Raw genomic sequence first — 22,232 nt, 5'->3', positions numbered from 1 at the left:
CGTACTACTACTAATACTGCATTGATCAATTATTCCCCTTTGATTTAGCAGATTCCTACCAAGGCCATGCTAAGGGGGTGAACAGAATCTATATATTAATAGGACAGCGTGTCTATGTTATTTATTTTGTGTCATGCTTGCATCTGAGTGACTGTATTTAATTGTTATGAACTTCCATTTCTTGTAATAAATAATTTTACCAAGAATTCTACATAAGTTTTGGTTTCGGTTTCGATTATAGCTGATTGCACTTAAATCATCTATTGTTTTTAGAAATAATTTTATCAAGAATTCTTCACTAGTTTTGGTTTCGGTTCAAGCTGATGAACCCAACTTATATAGATATTTTTTATTTTTGAAATCGCAACTTTATAATATATAAAAATCGATTGATCATTAACTCTATAATAATATATACAAAATCTGCAAGAATTAAAATATATTTAAGTGTAATTTACAAACGGACTATGCCAGGCGTCCCTGCTAGCTTACATAAATACTTTTGCAGTCTTAACAAAAGAGCTTTTGGTCAAGATCAAAGTGTAGTATCTGTTCTTCAGATGTGGCACTTCCATTTCTCGTTATCTTTCAGTGGAGGAGAAATCCTTTACGACTGAGACAATTTTTATTTTTGTACCTTTTCTCCACGTTAATAAACGACCCTGATGTCTAACTCTGTCCCGTGGGGAGGCATTGTAAATAGGTACAATAATATCAGAGCGTCTCCATTTACACTAAATATCTACAGAATGCCAACATCAATATATTGCATATGAATGAGTCCCCTGTGGAATTTCCACAGGTCTCACTAGTTATTATAAATACTAGAAGAAATATGCGACCAGTAGGAGCATACTTTTAGTAGTATTTGTTATGAATGAAAATATACCACCTGCTCCCCCCCCCCCCCAAATGGGATAATACTTGGGAAGAGATTATCAATAAATAAACATATATTACACTATTTCCTAGAGGATGTAATGCCTGTAAAGATGATTTCAGGATAACAAGAGATATGACACTTTACTCCACCTAAAAACGTGAGGAGATAATGCCTGGGAAAATTGTACAAGACTTGAACAGGTGATATTTTACCTTATCTGTCCTTGAAACAAAGTACATTTATAATATAACATTTTCAATAACAAACTCAGTATGTGGATTCTTTTTATACGTACTGGTTTTTATGTTTTTTCTTTCTTTTCATTGTCATGGTTTCGTTTAGTGGTTGCTATAGAAATAAACTTTCCATGAAGTAAGACACAAAGAGCCGTTTGCTGAAAGTTTTCATAAATAATTTTATTTGGAGAGAATGAACTCGAGAGAGAGACTAATGTTTTCTTAACTTTCTAACTTAAATGAGTGACACATGCTGACCGTGACAATGGTTGTTGTACAGCGTTCACCCTAGGTGGGTTGAACCGGCTTTATCTGAAGGAGGAAGTGTCAAAGGAATAATAAATTCACAGGCAGTCCCTGGTCGCCTGTAGATAATGTCAACATTCCAGTTAGGTTATTTCTACACTATTGGCAGTGTCTCATTTGCATGGCTTCCACAGAGAGACTGATCTGAAAACATTAATTTTCTCTCCACTGGAAAATGTGACGTCATTCTTCATCTCTTGTTCTCTGCCTCAACTTTACGTCAGCTGTCTCTGGGAATGATTCTATTTGCAGAATAAGGTAATCATGCTATGCACTAAGTATGATACTTGTCAAAATTCACATAAGCTTGCTTAATTATCATTGATGTACGGTCCCCAGTATGTAACAGTGGTAGAGTAAAGAGAATTGAGGTTCAAAAGATTGTAATTGCATCGTCTAGGCTTCAAAGAAACAGATAACAAATCTCCATTGGTAATAGATATGAGCTTGCATGTATATTAGGTGTCCAATTGCAGTTCTCCTTCTCTGCAGCCAACTGCAGTTATCTATATGCATCTTTCAAAGCTGAATTGAATTGCCATCCCCATTTTTTATCAGTAAGAGCCAGAGAAATTATTGAATCTACAAACTCAAGCAAAACCTGTTTTGAGGCCTGAGGCTTATTTGACAGCTTCTTAGGGATAATTAGCATCAGTCTGGATGTCTTATGAAATCAGCTTATTTAGTGTTGGCAAAAAGCAAACGAATCACAGTGAGAAAAGCAAAAGTTTAATTTGGTTGGTATATTTCACTTCAACTTCACAAGAATGTATCGGCTTCTTTCTCTATAAACGAATTTAACTTTGAAGTTGCCTTAGGAGTCTATCGTTACACATTAAAGCTCGGAACACCGCACATTATTTCTGAAAGGACGTAAATGTCCAGTCACACACAGGATAACCGACATTAAACATAATGTCCACCTTTCTTTCATAGTGTCAAGAGGTGCTTACTGAAGCAGAAAAAATAACTCCTGGAAGGAGGACATCATTTCGATTAGCTTTAAAATTATTGTCAATCCCTAAATAGAAATGGTCTATTAAATTGCTAAAAGGGTTGATAAATATATCACTAGTGAAAATAGCCGTTCCTTTGTATCACGGCTCCTTAAGGATATAGATTACTGCATGTATCCACATGAAAATTTATAAGGAGATTTTTTTTTGCATTCATTTTTAGTATTTACTTCAACGGTACTCAATACGCGAGTAGAGCTAGATAGTAAGTTTTGAAGATATATAAGGCAATTAAGCTACACAGAAATTTCAATAAGAAATCGTCAGGCTAAAATGCATTTTAGTCTGACGAAATCTTACTTGGATAAAACACGGAAAATTCTGTGTAGCTTAATTGCCATATATATTTTTATCACTTTGATAATATATATATGATTTTAAAGAACTTAAACTATAACAATTCAATATATCCCAGGAGATTAAATAATACCAAGTTTATTAACAAATTAGAATTATGAATCTCCCAATACATATTTAAATATTGATGATAAAAATAAGCTCAATGATTAATAGAGCTTTCGTAGTATAATTCGGTGGACTTAAAAATCTATTTTTTTTAATTTTAAATATTATATTCAAGCCCCGAAAATCAACAGTTAACAGTGTTTATCCCTATGTACGCACATTTCAAAATAATCATTTCATTATCGTTATTATATAGTTTGTAAAACTTGAAAAACTCATTTTACTCATCAGCATATAGATTTTATCAACCATACACTAAGTCTATTCGTAATCAACTCGATGTAAGGATTGAGAACTCCAATAAAAACCAGAATAAAAATCATGTAAAAGAAATTATATTCAAGTCTGTTTCTAATAAAATACTTCCGAATGCTGATCAGAATTCAAAATGGTTTCATTTGGCTTAATTTAATGAAAAAAATTAGCGATTAAAGATTTTATCAAGAGAAGGTTTAAAAGTAACAAAAACAATTGTTTGCATTCATTTTTTTTTAAAATAAATTCGGAACATTTATTAAATGGTTATATTTTTAGCTGTAGTAATACAACCTATATTATTATCATCAACTTTTCTGTGAATAACACACTAGATTATTAGTTCTCTCTTTCTAAAAAATAAAACTAATAAAAAAGAAACACAGCATCTTCCCCACAATTTTTAGAATTGAAATAATTTTAACAAGCAATACTTATACTTCAAGCTACTTGCTGCTGGTAATGCTTGATATGAGAAAAGCAACTAAAATAAAGGAATTAGTCTGAAAATTATAATTTAGCATTTGAATATTTTTGTCCCTTCATGTGGTTTGCATAATTGGCAACAGGATTTGAAATAACTACATAAAAGTTATTGCCAAGTCTGCTGCAAAGAAAGCGGGATCTCTATTGAACTTAAAAAGAAAAAGATCCCACTTATCTTATATCTATATATTCGGCAGTGCATGACGTCTTATTGCCATATCTAGGCTGGTGCATCAATCACTCGCCTCTCCCTCTTTGAGAGGCCACAAAAATATTCTAATGTAATAGATCTCACACACTGTCTGCCAAGCTCAAACTCCTGACCGATCATCGCATAGTCGCATACTCGTGTTTGTTATATTATTATCAATAATTTCCCCAACTCTTTATCTCTGCCTGAACCTAAACGTACATTCCATGAACAAATCTTCTTTCTAAGAAATATATGCCTGTGAAACTGTTCCATTTTCCTGCTTTTCGACTGACTAGAATATGGTCATCTACAATTTCCTGAACAAGTTCTTGATGAGCCATCCCCTTAAGTAATCTAATTTACCAAATTTCCACTACTAACGATTACTACGATATTTTCCCATTGATTACTGTACACTGATTAACCATTATCCTCGAGTGGCCTCCGGGCTTAGATAAGTGGTGACTCTTTGTAAAAAAAAAAAAAAAAAAGTTACCATTACATCATTTTTGAAACCGCCGTTGTACTGTCCGATCAATGACGATTTGGAAGATTGTTTGGGAAACATTGACAACGTTTGAACTTGCACATATTTCTTTTTGCTGACTATTACACACATCCTCAAACATTGTCCACTAAGCAAGGCATGCTCCGATTTAGACCTGAGGGATGCCTCGGACATTGCCTGATGATGATGATCACTTAACTTTGGTGGAATGGTGCGTTAACTCGGAGTAATATTTGCATTTAATTCTCCAAACTTTATATGCTGCATTTTCTTAATTAATGACTTACATGCTTCAAAAGAAATGAAATTGTTATCAAAGAATTCAACTCAATTATTAACCATGCAAAATATGGTATGGGCTATGCCAAGAATAACAATCTTTAAAACACTTTTAAAAGGAATAATAAAAATCGGGCAGTATTTCCCGAACAGCCTACTAAATGTAGTTAACGCCAAATCAAGAAATCAGCTCAGAAGTAACGCGAAACAGCTGCCAGAAAATTGAATGCACCAAAGATTTTCGCGATGTACGAATGACAAAGTCGGTTACGCCAGGGCAGAATAAAGTTAACTAAGAAAACAAAACAGGAAAGAGCTAATTTAGATCGGCATATTACCAGGCGGATTTCCAGATCATTCAAAGGAGTAGATTCATATGACATACTATGTGCATAAATTGATTTGGAGAAAGAATTTGCAAGTCGTTTGCAGCTGACTTGTATATCACAAATTGACCGTATTTCTAGCAATTTAAGTTTTCAGATGTGCAAGTCAGAAATCTGGAGGTAATTTTAACTAGGGTGTGTATATAACATTAGTCAGTCAATCTTGGGCCTAACATAGCGAGCACAGTTCATGTGCGTATCGCGGGCTTCTGGCCAGGCCTCCATACGGGCTTCCGGCCAGGCACAATGTAAGTTAATGCAGGCATTTAAAAAATTTCCACCAAGTCAATGCGGGCATTTGTAATAACCTTGGCAATATTGACTCAACATTTTCTTAAAGTTTCCAAGTTTTATCGATTTTATTGACTATCCACATGACTATCTTATTTGTTCTGCAAAAACACTTAAATCTAATTTCATTTAATAACAGTTTCCAGAAGAACTTTTAAATTCTTTTCATTTAATCATGCAATTAAAAATGTTGTCAGTTTTTAATTAAAATCATTGATCGATTAATAATTTCATTTATTGTTAAAGACAATTTAGTTCTCAATTAATTTCTTTGACGAACATTGTAATTCTGTTTCTATGACAAACATATTTTCCAAAATTCTGAATAAGAAATTATTAAAAATTGTTCCATAATATTGAAGACCAATTCTGAAACAATAAAGGAAAGCATATGTTGGTTATATCCAAATTCAGATTGTACCCTAGTTTTTTTTTTTATTTTTAAGAAAAAGTTCCATCCAAGAAGTAATTATAACATTACTTGGATTTTTTTGGGATACACAAATTGAAATAAGGAATACCAAGGATCAACGTACTTTCACTTTGGATATGAGACACTTGGAATCAAAAACTACATCCTGAAATTAATTACCGTTTCAAACATTCTCTTGAAAAAGTGAGGTAATGTTCATTCATTATATTCTCATCCCAGCTTTAATATCTCAAAATATTGCAAAATTTCCACCACCAACCGCAACACATTTCCTTGAATCACTTTTTAAACTGGATGGAGACTGTATTTCTCACAAAGGAACTTCTATTTATTAATGTTTTTTAAAGAAATTTTTCGATATTGCGTTGCACTCAACAAGGACCTAATAAACTTTACAAAACATCTCCACTCCTCTACCTTCAAGAATTTTCTACAACTGTTTGTCTTTATTGTCGTATTTTCATTTTAACTTTTTTCTTTTTTTACTTGGCTCTTCATGTATTTATATTTTTGTGCTTATTTTTTATATCCATTTTTATTCTTTTTATCATTATTATTATTAATATTATTATTGTTTAATAATTTTATATCTCTCACAGTTTTATTATTTATTATTACTCTATAATTCTTATATTTTTATATCTATTTATACCATACTCCTTTCTATTGTTATCCCGTTATTTTACCATGCATATCCTCTATTTAATTAAAATATTTGTATATTCCCTATAAATTCTCGCCTCACATTTATTACTATTATTCCTAATCTTCTATATCTTCTTCTATATAAATAAAATGAACTCATTTTTTCCCGTCTGATTTTGACATTAATAGGATTAAAAATCAAGATATTTCATGCAAATATAATATGCATCAAACGGCAGAACAATATCTGAGGTGTGTTATAGGCTTATTATTTCTCAAATTCCTCGATAATCTTAGATTCCTATACTTTTTCTGCTGAGAAGTCACGGCCAAAATCGGTTAAGATCAATGGAAGTGGTAAAATATTGTCTCTCTAATAAATTCCTCCTCCCCCTGCCACCACTTAACACCGTTTGGGGATCGTTCACAAGGAACAGTTGAGAAGAGAACACCGGTTTGGCTTCGTAGTTCTTTCATGTGAAGTTATTTAAAATCACTAAACTAAGCTGCAGTGCTCTGTGGCGTAGTGGTTAGCGTGCTGGACAATTCACATTATATTTTCACGTTCGCGCCGACCTACCGTAGTCGTTTATTTTTCTTTTTTTTTTTCCTAAACAACTGGAATGGACTTTTCTTGGTGGCCGAACTGTTAACGTTGCAGATGTTTTTTGTTTTTTTTTCACACTTTATTTTCCTACTTTTACTCATGACTCCGGGTTTGATCCTTCCTACTTACCTACCATAACATTTTTTAAAACTCCCCCCCCCCCGTCCCGGAAACAAACACTCGGGCAACGCCGGGTACCCCCGCTAGTAATTTATATTTCATTTAAGTACTGTTATAATTTCAGATACCTCCCCTCTAAAATATACATAGCATACACCTCCTATTTTAAGTATACCCGTTTCATAACTATCACCAATTAATACATATGATTAAATAAGTATCTCTCAATTAACTTACCAGATATTCTCCCCGAGAGAATAATCACAAATATTACAGGTATTAAACTCACCATGACAGATTAATATGCACCTACCTTCATATGGTAACACCTATACTCCTCCTATATCACAGAGATCAATTTAGTCTCCCTAAACAACCTCAATATTTTATTTTTCCCCTAATCTATTATTAGATGTCGCATCCCTATTATATTAGCTATCATCTTCTCTCCTCTTCTGATGAGAAGCATTAAACTTCGAAATACCATGATATAAAGAGTTCTTACTTCTACTACACCCCCAATTGATGTATCACCCTTATTAAATATATATATATATATATATATATTAGTATATAGTTTTATATCATTTTCTTTCTTTATTGATTTCTATATAAGCTCCAAAACAATTTGTTGAGCTTTATATTATTTCGATAAGTCATCTTAAAGAATTGATCTCATTCTTTTAACTTCCCCATATAATTATTTTTAATGCATACAAAAACTAAAAAGGTTAGTTCTTTTTTAAACTCTTCAATTAAACACTGAATTTCTAGAGTAAAAGTAGGGATTAGGATATTTCATCGAGCATGATAATACACTGATGATTTTTTATAGGAATCTTTTTTTATTAGAGGATCACTGCTTATCAAAGCTTAACGGCCATTTGAGGATAAAGATAATGAGTGCCTGGTAGACAGAGGGTTGATAATGTTGGAACTTTTATAGAATTTGATTATTTAAGAACGGGTTAACAGAAAGTTGTTTTCATTAGATGTGAAAACGATCATGTTGTACTTAGCTTGGAAGCAGTTTTTTTTTAAGGTCACTTTTGTAAACAAATCACTAGAAGAGTAATTCTATTTACTTTGTCATTGGGGGATAAATAGGTTCATACCTTCCAACTTTTTTTATATTCACAATATTTGATGCTCGGACAATACCGGATAAATCTTCCAGCCATATAAATTTATTTTCATGCAACCGTTTTACCTTCTGGCATGAAGCTTTTTTATTTCCTTCTTTAATGCCAACCGTCTAAACAGACCAATTTAATAATACAATAATTATGTTATTTTATGGAAAAAGTTATTTTATGGGAAAAATTCAACGCTTTCTGGGTTATATAATTGCAAAAGACAACATAGTTGGCACTTCCTACAAACTATTTTTGTCCTAATGTCGTATAATTGGCCCAACGTAGACTGGCAGTTGCGGCTAGTGCATTATGGAATTAGGCATTGGAGCTTTTTTTTTTTTTTTTTTTTTAAGATTAGAAGTAATTAGCACACGCAGATTGTTTGTTTATAAAAAAAGTGCAATAGAAGAATTAGAAAGATGGGTCGGACGTGTACAGCAATCGCTGCATGGCGTAATGTGGATCACCATGTCACAGAGCTATTCGTGGAACGCCATTTTGGGAGAAGATTCATGCGAGTGAGCAGAGAGAGAGTGTGTGAACGAGAGAGAGAGAGGATCAGAAAAAGTGATCTGATTCCCCGAGAATATGGATCGGCAGAATTGCATATTTCGGTGATTTCTGGAAACTTATCTTCTATGATAAACGGCACTGAAAAAAGTTCGCAGAGTCTAACAATTTAAATATTGTGAATATATAATTACATAATTACAATTTAAAATAACTCTTCGTCTTGGAAATAGTTAAATACTAAGAGAAAAGGTGAGACAGACAGAAATAATAAATGAAAAAGCGAACAATTGGGCAGCAAAACAGACAAAAAAAAAACGCAGACACACAAGCAAAAACAAGAAACAAGAAAGCGAGAGAGTAAATAAAGAAAAGGGAACAAAGACAAAAATAAACGAAAGAGCAAACAAAAATGCCATTGTGACATTCGTATTATTTTAGCATCAAAAAGGCCCAAGAGTCCAGCTGTGGAGGAGTAAGGAAGGCAGCTATAATAAGGAGCCTCAAACCGATCGTAAGTAATGCAAGTTATGATTTTGAAATTCGAAAACCAAAACGAAAGATGAAGCGTTTACCATTACTTATGGCGGGTCCCGGACGAACTGGCATGGATTTAATTTTAATGAATAAAATTAGATAAAAATCAGTAACAGAAATCGCAGCTTAATATTTATGTGTGGGGGGTATTAGTAAGAATGGATTAGGGTGGGGTTCTTCCGGTACATTATTCGACCAATCGATCCTGTGATCCATGTAAAAACAGTTCGTCAGCATCTTTCAGAAAATCACCCAGAAGATGTCGAAAGAAAATGAACCTGCAGCAAAATCGAAACGAGGCGACGCTATCAAACAGGAACAAAAGAATTAAACATTTAAAGCAGGTGGGGGGGGGGCAGTCACTTTACGTAAAATTTTATGATTTTTTGTTAAAGAAAATATGAAACGAATGTTGTTTATTCTAAATATATGAAATGTTTTTTTTTTGTTTTTTTACGAGAAAGCTGTTTTTATTATTTTTGTTTGGATAATTTTTGTTATTTTTCTTGTACAGCTTTTGAATCGGCCCGATTTCGTTTAGTGTTACTATTGGGTGCGCGTTACGATTAGGGCTAGTGGTGGATGCGTGTTAGGGTTGTGTGTTTGTTTTACATTTTAATGCAAGGGATGCATTGGTCACATGATATAGAATAGTTTCTCTTGCTTACTGCATCATTGACACGAGCCAATTAGAGAATTGTATGGATCTGGAAACGAAGTACACTGGAAAATAAACTGATATTTGAAAACTTCTGTCATGTATAATTTGATGTAGGGGGTTACTATCAGTGACATAAGTTGCGGGGATACTATGTAGGGAGTTGAACAACAAGATCTTCATATTACACTTGAACTTCTGCATGTAAGTACAGTTGGGAAAGTAGGAACCCGGAAGAGAATTCCAGAGTCTAGCAATTCTGGGGAAAAAAACTATTGGAGTAGAAAGCTTTATTACATCCGAGGATCTGAGTGCGGGTTGGATTTTGTTGCTTGCCTAGGGTATTTAGTGTCGAGGGGGCACAAGGGTCTGTAGTTCGTCAGAGCATCCACCATTAAAATGCTTGTAGAACAGGCAGAGGAATGCAACATTTCATCGATGGGACAGAGGTTGAAGCTTTAATGACAGTTCGGGACCTATCAGGTTGGCGACTCTTAATTCCTGTTCAGGGGCGAGAGACTAGTAGCAGATGCACCAGTCCAAATGTGACAATACTCCATACATGGGCAAATGGTGGCCTTATAAAGGTACAGGATACTTTCTAATACAATATAGAGCCCACCTTCCTCGCAGCAGCACTGCCAATGCTCTCAATGTATTTGTTCCAACTCGTGTTAACGTTAAGTCGAGGAGTTTGAAAAAAGTACTTTCAGGTAAATAGCTATTAGTGGTTGAGAAGGTTTCTTGTAATTATTGAAGGTAACAATCTAGTCTTGGCAGCATTGAATGTGATCATCGATTTTTGTCCCCATTTCACTACATATTGGAGGTCTTCCTCTAGTGTTCCTGTCATTTCCTTAGATGTGTGTTTATTTGTTTTCCCCTGTTGCCTGTTATAGAGCATGGTGTCATCAGCAAATATACCCATCTCAGAGACAATTTTATCAGAGACCATTTATGAATAATAAAAGTCCATTTATATCATTATTTAGATGTACGACCATCGATGACAACCTGGATTCTTCTCTTATTTAAAAAGGATTTTATTTTGAGTATTCGTCCAATGATACCGTATGATTTGATTTTTTTAAGACCATCGTGCCATCCCCTACCAAACGCCTTGGATATACCTAGGGCTACCGGTCTACCCCCTCCCCTGCTTTTTAACTTAAACAGTATTTTCCCCACTAGAAAGCAACGCTTTATCAACAGATAAAATTCGGATTTTTCCATCATTTTGAGAACGTTTTTAACAGAAAACATTTTGGTTTTTATTTAACTCAATCTAATTAAAAAAATATATAGAAAATATACAAAAAAAATTATGTGCGCGCCTGTCATGGAACGAAGATGCCTTTTTTATGAAAAAAGTCATCACTTATCAAGGCCCGCGGGAGGGATAAGAGTTAATGAGTGTACATTAGTCAAATTAATGGGACAATATCGTAATAATTATTAGTGGAACTTTGGTAAATTGGATTATTCGAAGGGACGGCTAACCAAGAACTTGTTTACGTTGGACTTGAAGACAACCATATGTAGTCGGCTGGAAAGCAGGGAAACGAAAGAGTGTTCAACGGGAATGCAGTTCTAAGAAAGAAGCACATTCTAAAAAGCACGTACATCGACCAAGTAGTTTTATTTTTAATAAAAGTAACTTTTATGAGCATCTGAGAAGTAACTGTCTCGCTTGCAATTATGAAAAATGTCAAAATCAAAAGGGAAATAACTCAATGATTCATAGTCACTAGATTTATGTAATGCCGACGAATTCTCATTAATCCCTTAATGATTTTATTTATAAAAATAACATTTTTGGAATATGCCATTTCCGTTCCGTAACTGGTACCTACAAAGGCTTTTCTGTAGTTCTGTATTTGTAATTGGATTAAATTCTAAATATAAACCAATTTTGTTCATTTAAAGAAAAAAATAAATACAAACGCAATCTACCCAAACTTGAAAATAATACGACGCTTTTAGTCGGGTTATGTAGGTGTTGAACTTTCCCCACTCTCAGTGTTTGTTGCATCGTGTCATGGACAACCCCACCCTGTCCTGCCTGTTCTCAGGGTAGCAGTGCTGCCTGCTGACACAGAACAAATTAATACCCAGAAATAACAGCTGCTTTCAGTTAGACTATCCTTCTTCCACATGCTCACAAAAGTGAGAACAAAGTCAGCCCGACCCTCGGATTTTAAAGGCATACGCTTGTCTCAATTACTCTGCTGTGAAACTGAAGAGTGAAAACAAATGCACATGCAAACAGATTTACAAATATGCACACATGCACCAAGCATAAATGATGCATAATATGCATATATAAATAAGGTGCATTATATCTATAAATTCGTTGTTTTAACCCTTTAAATCCAGCCACTATAACATTATAAACGCAGGCGCTACGTATAATTCTAATACAATCGGTGGGAGATTTCTCAACATAGACAATTCCAAAGTATTAACTGGTTAAAATTAAAATTTTGGATAGATTAAAAAGAGTAATACTACAAAAGATTCCTAGAACGATGAGTCGGCATAAGAGAAGTAAATTATTGGTTGAAAATTTTTAATTGTTTTCCTTTAGTTAGTGCATCAAATGATTGGAAAACGAACCATTCTCCACTCGTGTGCCACCTAAATAAGTCTGTGTAAGCTTAGGGTCAGAGAATGGATATTTTTTCTTCATTTTTTTCAGATATCGTTCACCCGAAGCAATGCTGATAAAAACAAACCAAAACAAAAAAACAAATAGAAACAACAACAAAATAGAAACAACAACAAAAATAGAAACAACAACAAAATAGAAACAACAACAAAAATAGAAACAACAAAAATAGAAAAAACAAAAAAAAACAACAAAAAAAAGAAACAAAAAAGAAACAACAAAAAAAGAAACAAAAAAGAAACAACAAAAAAAGAAACAAAAAAGAAACAACAACAAAAAAAAGAAACAAAAAAGAAACAACAAAAAGAAACAAAAAAGAAACAACAAAGCAAAAACACAAAACTGGACAAAAAGAAAATACAAAACTAATAAAAAAAAAAAACAAAAGAAAAAAGCAAGCGAAAAACAAATGTGTGAGTGTTTTAGTTTTTTTTTAGTTTAACTCAACATACATACACAGACAGCTACCCTTTATATGATAGATTATATATTCTTTCAAATTGCAGGTTTTATATATTTTTCATGTATTGCGTTTAAAATAGGATTATTAATTCAAAATACGAAAATTAGGAACAAGATAATTTCTATAACATTTCTTCATCTAAGAGATTCCTACAATTATTAAACTGTTCATTTATACAACGAAAAGACATAATGGTAGTTGCTGCTTTTTAAATACGTCTTCATATAAAATTTCCCTCATCTCAAAATTGGGACAAAGATGAGTGAAGTTGCATTTAAAATTAGCAAACCACTTAATCAACATTGACTATCTGCTTCATCTTTGCTTGTTGTAACAATCAGCGATGTTGGTTTGTTTGGCATCAAGCCAGAGTCCAAACTCCTCCTCCCCAAGCTGAATAAATACGAGAATGGCTTCCCTAAAGACTAATCGCTGGCATTAGTTTCCCTGTAGCCTTAAACAAATGATTACAAACAAATGGACACCCATCACCAACAAACAAGCCCCCCCCTCGACCCATTCCAAAAGCTGCTCACGCCACACAAACACATTCTCCCTTTCTCCTGATATTTGTCAGACGTGTGTAATTTAAGAAGCTTGGTTGAACCTCTCAGAAAACAAGTGCTGAATCAATTAGAAAAAAATATTATTTAAGTATGGACAACGCGAAACAAGTGATGAAGATCCTATAAAATGTGGAGTTTGCAGACGGAATAATGTTAGAATTGTAGATGAGCTATTTTGGGGACATTATCCTAATTGTTTATCGTAGTACATTCCAATGCATTAAGTGAAAGATCAGTTTGTCTGATACAAGAGCAAAAACGTATCCTTCACTATTCTGTTTTTTTAGCCTATCATTTGCTTTCTTTGTCGTAATCAATTTCAGAGAACCATCCCTCATCAATACTGATAGTTATGAATAGCGAATCTAAATATCGAACGAGTTTCACTTGGATGAATTTGTCTTTTTTTCTGTCATTGTAAAGTATTAGTCTCTAAACAAACGCGATTTGCACAACGTCTGCTTTATTATCTCAATTCAGTGAAACAAACAGAAAAGAGTAAAAAAAATTTTTTTTAAATGAACGTAGCAAGATAAAAGGCGGATGTGTAAAAATGGGATTAGTATGATAAATTTTCACTTTAGATGGAGTTGAATTTTCAAATTAGAATTCGAGTAATGCTGCATGTTCTGACACCGATGTCGTACAAACAAAAAAGCCACCAAATTGATGAATAAGCAGGGGGTGCCTTTGTTTTTAAACAGAAGTAACAGAGAGAGTTCATGATTGACTTCGACAGTGGTGAGCCATATTGTCAACTGACGGTCCTGACTTTTTTGTCATGTAGCTAGAAGCTGTAGGGCTATAAAGTTACATCATAGAATACACAGTTTGTGATGAAAAAAAAATACTATTATATAAATCACACCTGCCCGTTTAAGTGTATGTATGTATGTATGCCTAAAACTTGACAGAAGCGACGGATTTTCAGTGTAACATAAAGAAACGAGTAAAAAAAAAAAAAAAATTTAAATGAACGTAGGAGGATAAAAGGCGGATGTATAAAAATGAGATTAGTATGATAAATTTTCACTTTAGATGGAGTTTAATTTTCAAATTACAATTCGAGTAAGGCTGCATGTTCTGACACCGATGTCGTACAAACAAAAAAGCTACAAAGCGATGAATAAGCAAGAGAAGTTTTCGTTTTTAAACAGAAGTAACTGAGAATTTAAGATTCACTTCGACAGTGGCGAGCCATATTTTCAACTGACGGTCCCGACTTTTTTGCCATGTAATAAGCGGTGAGGCTATAAAGTTACATCTTAGTATGCGCAGTTTATGATGAAAATAAATAAATAAAATAAAAAAAACGAAATCACATTCTGTTGAGTGGCAGGCTTACTTTCTGATTAACAGTCATTCCTGACATGATCAAATGATCGAATTCAAAGAACAACACTTTAGAAAATACTTTTATTCACTCCACAAAAAACCCCAAAAAAACATTGCCACTTGAACGTAAGGAGATACTATTTGAGACCATGTCTACAGACGTACTATGTAGGGAGGTGATCAGCGAGATGACTGTTTACGTTGCATTTAAATTTCTCTATGTTGGAACATTGAGGGAAGCAGGTTACATAGAGGGAATTACAAAACCTAGCATGGAAGTAATTATTAAAATAGAGGACTTTTCGGAACCAAGAGATCTATACAGTGAAAGGTAGGGTTCTGCTGCTTTTTAGGCGACTCGAGGTTATTTACTTCGATGGGGGCACAAGTGTTATTGGTTCATCAGAACACATTAAAATAAAAAGACTTCTGAAGCAAACAGCAATGCAACACTGCAGATTGAACAGCGATGCAACACTGCACCATCGCAGATGTGGAACAATGCTTCAGCAAGGGCGAATGATGGCATTGCAGAGATAAAGGATACTATCAAGTGTTAATAATTTTCTAGCACGGTACAGAGAGCCTACGTTCTTTGCAGCAGCCTTGGCAATGTCTTCAATATATTTGTTCCAATTGATGTTGCATGTGGAATTAGTTGTTTGAAAGAGAAGTTCTCAGGGAAAGTTATTAGTCCTGGCAATCTTTGGTTGAGAAACGCAGCTTAAACTTATTAGCGTTAAATGTTACCATCCACTTACGTATCCATTCCATTGCAAACTGGAGGTCGTTCTCTAAGGTTTCAGCAATTGTCTTAGATATGTGTACGTTCGTTTTTCTCCCCCATGTCTGTTACAGAGTGTTGTATCATCAGCAAATATACCCATCTCAGACACTATATTATCAGAGACGTCGATTATGAATATCAGTAATGATAAATATCCAAGTATCGACCCTTGAGGCAATAAACACACACTATGTTATCGAGCCTAAACGTTTGCACTTCCCAGATTTGTTGCTCAAAATAAAGCTGGACTGATCAGTCATTGGTAGTCAGAGATTTTACTTAAACACTGAATTTCACTTTACACTTAGCGCTGGATGCTGCAAATGGCAAAACGTACTGTGTGCCTTCATGATGTGGCTGCTTATTCCCTTGCTTGCTTTGATCCATTGGGATGACCGTGGATACCACGTACTTGAAATGATATTAATGTCGTGATTGTAGGGGAAGATCAGGAGAAAGTTGGAGGATACAAAAATTAAAAAGAAAAAAGATGACGATTGACCTTTCAATGAGTTGTGTTGAACCTATGATCTTGAGGACGACCTTTTTTTCCCTGATTTCAGTGTGAATATTTCTGGTTAAGATTTATTTGCAATCAACGGCCATAAGGGCCGAAAACTGCGACAACGAGGTTAGATGAAGAAGGGGATAAAATGTATGAAGTAGATTGAAGAGCAGAGATAGCAAGAAGAAAACTACTCATCAAAAGGTCACATCAGCTCTTTAAATATCACAACGTGTGGGTTTGTTTGTGTGTGTACATTATATATATATATATATGACATTTTCTAATTCTAATGAATATATGTGCACAGAAATTTCAAACAATTAGAAAACTAACTAGTTAAGTAGAATAATCAATCACCTTCGTGAAAACACCAGTAGTTCAACATGCACAGAACAGTTAACAAAACCCACGCCCTTCCCATGTTAAAAATGGTCTTCTAAATAGTAACATTATTTAGAAATTCGTTTGTTACAATGGTAGGGGCGTTGTTATAAATTTTGTTCTTACAAATTTTCTCATTTTTCCTACCAATCATCGACTATTTTCAACTGTTTATGCAAACTTTCAATAAGCATGTTTTACATTAACGACGAACTGAGACAATCTGGCTTGTTTTAAAGTCAAAACCTTTTGTTGTCATACAATTTTCAATCAATTACAAAAAAAAAAAAAAAAAAAAATGAGAAAAAAAATATGCAGAAATTATCCGGAAATTTGAAAATTTACAGAAACATAAAACAAACCACTAATTAAATATTTGTTGATTTTAAAAGAATCGGAATCGGGAATCGTATCGGAAATTTAGAACGGAATCGGTAATTGTATCGGAATCAGGAAAAAATTTGGAATCGTCCCATCACTAATATATATATGTAAACTGGTTGTAAAATGTCTTATTTTAATTTATGCAGATTTCGTATTTATTATTATAGAGCCAATACTCTATTGATTATTATATTGTACCCAATATATAGTAAGGATTAAAAAAAAAAAAGAAAATATGACTTAGCTGTCATCAGCTAGCATCAAAATAAAGATATGAAGCTCTCCAGCCTTATTCGTTACCATCTCATCTAAATTCATATGCATACTTAAAAAAATAACATTGTTAAAAGGTATAAATGTATATTTGCGCATGTGTAGGAATAACATGTTTAGTCGACTTGCGCCTTCAATATTTTTCAATTTTAACCCTTTAGTAGCTATTTGTACTGGTTAAAAAGCAAATCGAATTTGTTGCATAGGTTCAAGTCCGCTGTATATCAAGTTTCAAGCCTGTAGACTAAAAATTTACAATATTTTGAGAAAAACCGTCCCTCACAGACAATATGTCACACACACAATATATATTAATTAAAATTAGAAGATAATGTAAGACTCCATATCCTATTGGATTTTAATTTAATCCATTTAGTCTTCGGATTCTAAATTCTTCCTTGCGGAGTACCACTCCATTAATTAACTACTTAATTTATTAAATAATTATTTGATTTTTTCGTTTTCTTTAAAAATGTTTTCAGGTTTCCAAATTTATGCTAATCAGGGATACGTTTTTTTTTTTTTTTGGTACCAATATCCTCCGAGGGAAAGAGCATTTTTGAAAATCCATGAGTTAAGGATCTTCGTTATAATTTCTTGTTTGAATTGATGGATTTATAAATATTGTAATGCATTCAATCTTTATTTTCAAGTTTCTTTTTCATATATATATATATATATATATATATATATATATATATATATATATATATGCCATTTTTCCAGATTTTTAAAATTAGACCCAAACAACAATCTGCCTGACAAATCAATATGTCCTACACCTTTCCCCAAATCTTCATAGAAACGAAAACAAGATACATACATGTATAAAGCAATGAAAGGAGAATTTTGTAAAAGCCATTTTCATAAATATTCCTCCACTCTATAATAAAGACCAATGTGTATTTGCATATTTTCATATAAATGAACGAATTTGATTAGTTGGTGAGCTGTAGTAAAGACTACTTGGATATAAAATCAATTACAATTAGCCTGAGAATGAAACAAACTTATGTATAGCTTACTTGCTATTAATATATTATGTTACTATAAATATAAAATCCATCCAGTCAGACAACAGTTACCAAGTATTCTGTTTTCTAGTCTTTGAACTAAACTATTTCTAGTAGTTAAGAATATAGCAAGTCAAACAAACACTGTTTAAATTTAATTCAACAAGAAACCCTCTGCTTTAAATACAGTTAGCAGTAGGTGCTTCATTGCTTGTTTGAACTTTAGGACATTCAAAATGATAATTTATATATGAAAAGTCAAAGTACTAACACAATTTATGATTTTATAAGTACATTAATGCAAACACTAGCGGAACATAATTTTATTTTTCGCCATCGTTTTTGATGAATGATGTGCACTTCAAAAAAAATTCAAAAGATGTTTTCAGTTACAGGTTAGAAAAAAATGAATAAGAACGAGAATCTTGCTCACGGCTTAATAATTTTTGAAAGACGAAAAACACCATGATTAGGTTATTTTATAAATAATTTAATTTCGAGTTGAAAATATAATAAAAGCAGACTTTCATTTTTTTTTTAATGTTCATCGCCATTTTTGTCATTTTTGTTGCTAACGTAACAAATAAAAAGAAAATGAGAACACCAAAAAAATAAAAATAAACTGAAAATATACACTGAATAACATATTTAAAATATACACTGAAGAACATAATTTAAAATGATTTTTGTAAAAACTTTAATTTATGTCTAGGAAACAAATTACTGATTTTCATATATGGAAAAGGTTTTAAACTAAACTTGTCCGTTAAACGAATGGATATCTATTTTCTCTAACTTGGAGTTGCTTTTTAACCGCTTAGATCTGATGACAACTGAAATAACATTAAAGCTGGACAAGATGGGGGAAATGGGTGAAGAATATTTTGTTTTGCAGGCTTCTTTCTATATCTCCGCTTTTAAAAAAGAACTTAATTTTTTTATTTTTACGTTGTTCAGTATGGGTAGCGGACGATGGACTCCGAGCAATGAATAAAATAATATCATTATAATGAAACACCCACCTTATTCACTTGGTCTTACTGTGTGACTTTTTTTGTCCAATTTTAAGGCGAGTATTTTAAAGGTGTGGGAGATCACCAATAGTCTTGTAATGATAATGCTGAGGAGCATTCTGAAGAATTCTTTCAAGAGTGCTTAGAAGTAGAACAGAAAAATCAGAGTGCATTAGATTTGAAGTGAAAACCATGTACTTTTGTGATGGGTTGAAATGACCGAAACTCATACAAATAGATGCAATTAAAATCCATTTCTGAATTTTTGAGATGGAAGCTGACTGTTTATATTACTTGCATTGATCGGACTATCATTCTCATCTTGAGTGTTATTTATGCAACGTTTCTGTCGGTTTGCCATTCGACCTTCTTCAGGCATGTTGGTTGTTATTTGTACAAAATAAACAGAAAACTTACTGCCTCCAGAGATATTTTCGTATTCTTGGAGTTAGTCTGTTTTATAGCTGTGGTTTCGTATGTGTGAAAAAAAGAAAAAAAAGAAAGTGGTTGACAAAGGAGAGGCAACTCTAATAAGGATCGACAAAGGATTATCTCTCTTCCATCGCCGAAATTTTAAGGATGTACATTTTTTTTTGTTTTTTTCGGCAATAGAGGCTCCCGAATGATACAAATTTCTAAGCTTGGTCTGCTGACCAAAGCATTGCACAAATCACTCCAAATGAGAATAATAGTCCAATCAATACACGTAATATAGAAATTCAAATTTAACATGAGTAGAGAAATCAGAGTATTACAGATATTTTCACAAAACAAAATCTGCAATTTAATGATAACATAATGTAACATGCGATCGCAGACGAGATTGAACTCACTACACGAGTTTGTAGTGAAATTCAAATCTTGTCCATAGCTAAATACTTGATGCTTCGCTAGGGCTATCAACAGTATTTTTTATCGTGACGCCATCACTAGATGGGTTGCCTACCACGGCTTAAAAGAGACCCATATACCCTTGAGAAACCAATAGACTGTGCCAGTTTCTCAACCTGGTATTTTACCTCGTGGTACATACAATATCTTGCCTTCCCAAATGGTTACTCATCTGGTACAGGCCATGTTTAACGTTGCTTAACTTCAGTAATTTGGCGAGAACCAGTTTGTCAACGTGATTGTACCACAATCTAATAAGTCCTGCACTGTTCAGTTAAGCTCCAGCATGCGTCTCATCACCCATCACAATTTGGCATCCTTGTGCTTGATCTATACGTAATTTACTGAAACTTACTCGAATAAACTCATAGCATTGGTGCCCCCTCAATGTAAATAATCTCAATCAACACATGATAAGCAGCAAAATCCCACCCTTTAATTACTCATGTCCCCAGAGACCGAGAAGCCTTCTATTCTAATTTTTTCCTTAAACTGCTAGACTTTAGAATTCACTCCCTATTTCCTGCTCTCCTGGCTGTACTTACCTGCAACGATTTAAATGTAATGTGAACAGCCATCTCGCTGTTCAACTCCCTACTTAGAATTGTCCTGTAAGTGTGGTCCCTTATTCATAGTAGCTCTCTACGTGTAAGTGGCAATCTGCCTTGTTTGGGATGAATAGGAAAAAAGGCATAGCTTAAGAAAAATAAAATTGGCATTTTGCAATGGAATGTTGGGTATTTTTCTTTTTACAATTGCCAACAGAAAAAAAAATGAAAAAATAATTATACAAAAAATTAATATTACCAAAGCAAGAGAAGATACTTTTCTACCTAACTTAAGGAATTTTGTGTTTTATCCTATTTTAATGTGTTTATTTACTTTAATAATAAAAGTGGTGTCAAGGCTTAACTTAGAATGAAAAAAAAAAAGGTTGTTTCTTTACAGCCATTGCAACCTTTGATCATAGATAAATGCATTCAAATAAGTTAAAATACAAACACTTATCCAGGTAAGTAGAAGAGTAACTTATCTTGCCTTTGGGAATATCTATTTTTTTTCACCCCTTTTTTGTTCTGTTGGCTATTGTAAAAATGCCAATAAATTCTTTTTTAATCTTAAAGGTGACAGATTAACAGACAGACAAAACATCTTGTAAATACGCATAGATGTTTATTTTCTTTACATATTTCATTCAATCTGCTTGTTTAGGGGACGTTATTTTAGACTTCAGTGTGACACACGAATTGACATAACTTTTCATCAAGATAAACACATCCTAAAAAGTTACAAAAAAGAATTTTTTAAACATTAAAAAAAAAAAAAAAACTCATATCTAATTTTCCTTAATATCATAAAGTTGCATTTTTTTTTTTAATTTACATAAATTTTCATACATTTATTTTTAAAATAGAAAACTAACAGCAGAAAATTTTAAAATAATTATCCCAATATAAGATTAATAACTAAATTTTCAAACTTGGAAAGTATTTTTTTTGTTTCAAACTTATAAAACAATTGAAGTTTATCCAAGAATAAATCAATTTTGAAGAATTTATTTGGTGCAAAAATCCGAGAGATTATCATGTTCCTGCCTTTTTCTTTGTTCGAGATCAAAATTGAATATCATTAAAAACGTCTATTAAGTACAAGAAAAGACGAAGATGAAAATCCAAACTTCCAGAAGATGAAGATTCTAGCGTGTCATTTTCAGGCTCTTGTTTTAGCACGGCAGAATATAAATGCTAAAATTGGTTTAAATATCGGAGAAAATAGCACCAATTATCCTTGCATAAACTCTGGGCTTTTATTGAGCAATAAAGAGGAGAGGAGGAAGGGGCGCTGCACACAAGATGGCGGATTTTTGATGATCTATTTTGAGCGGTTAGAAAAAGTAGATTTAAGTTTTATTACAAAAAAATCAGATATGGTACATAAGAGTGGCAAGTACAAACATCTGGAAGATAAATTTAAAAAAATTTCTGAATTTTTGAGATGAG

At 33.1% G+C, this 22,232-nt stretch overlaps 1 protein-coding gene across 2 annotated transcripts in view; it reads right to left on the bottom strand.

The window, feature by feature from the left end:
* The window catches only part of LOC145289698 (uncharacterized), a 470,760-nt gene that overhangs the window by 253,064 nt on the left and 195,464 nt on the right, over window positions 1-22,232 (bottom strand). The gene's annotated exons all lie outside the window — the stretch shown is intronic.

The sequence above is a fragment of the Euprymna scolopes genome, chromosome 2 (assembly GCF_053919585.1).
Source record: "Euprymna scolopes isolate OS-2025 chromosome 2, ASM5391958v1, whole genome shotgun sequence".
Classification (NCBI taxonomy): domain Eukaryota; kingdom Metazoa; phylum Mollusca; class Cephalopoda; order Sepiida; family Sepiolidae; genus Euprymna; species Euprymna scolopes.
Note: the sequence above shows the minus strand (reverse complement) of the source record. Positions and strands in the feature narration are given on the sequence as shown.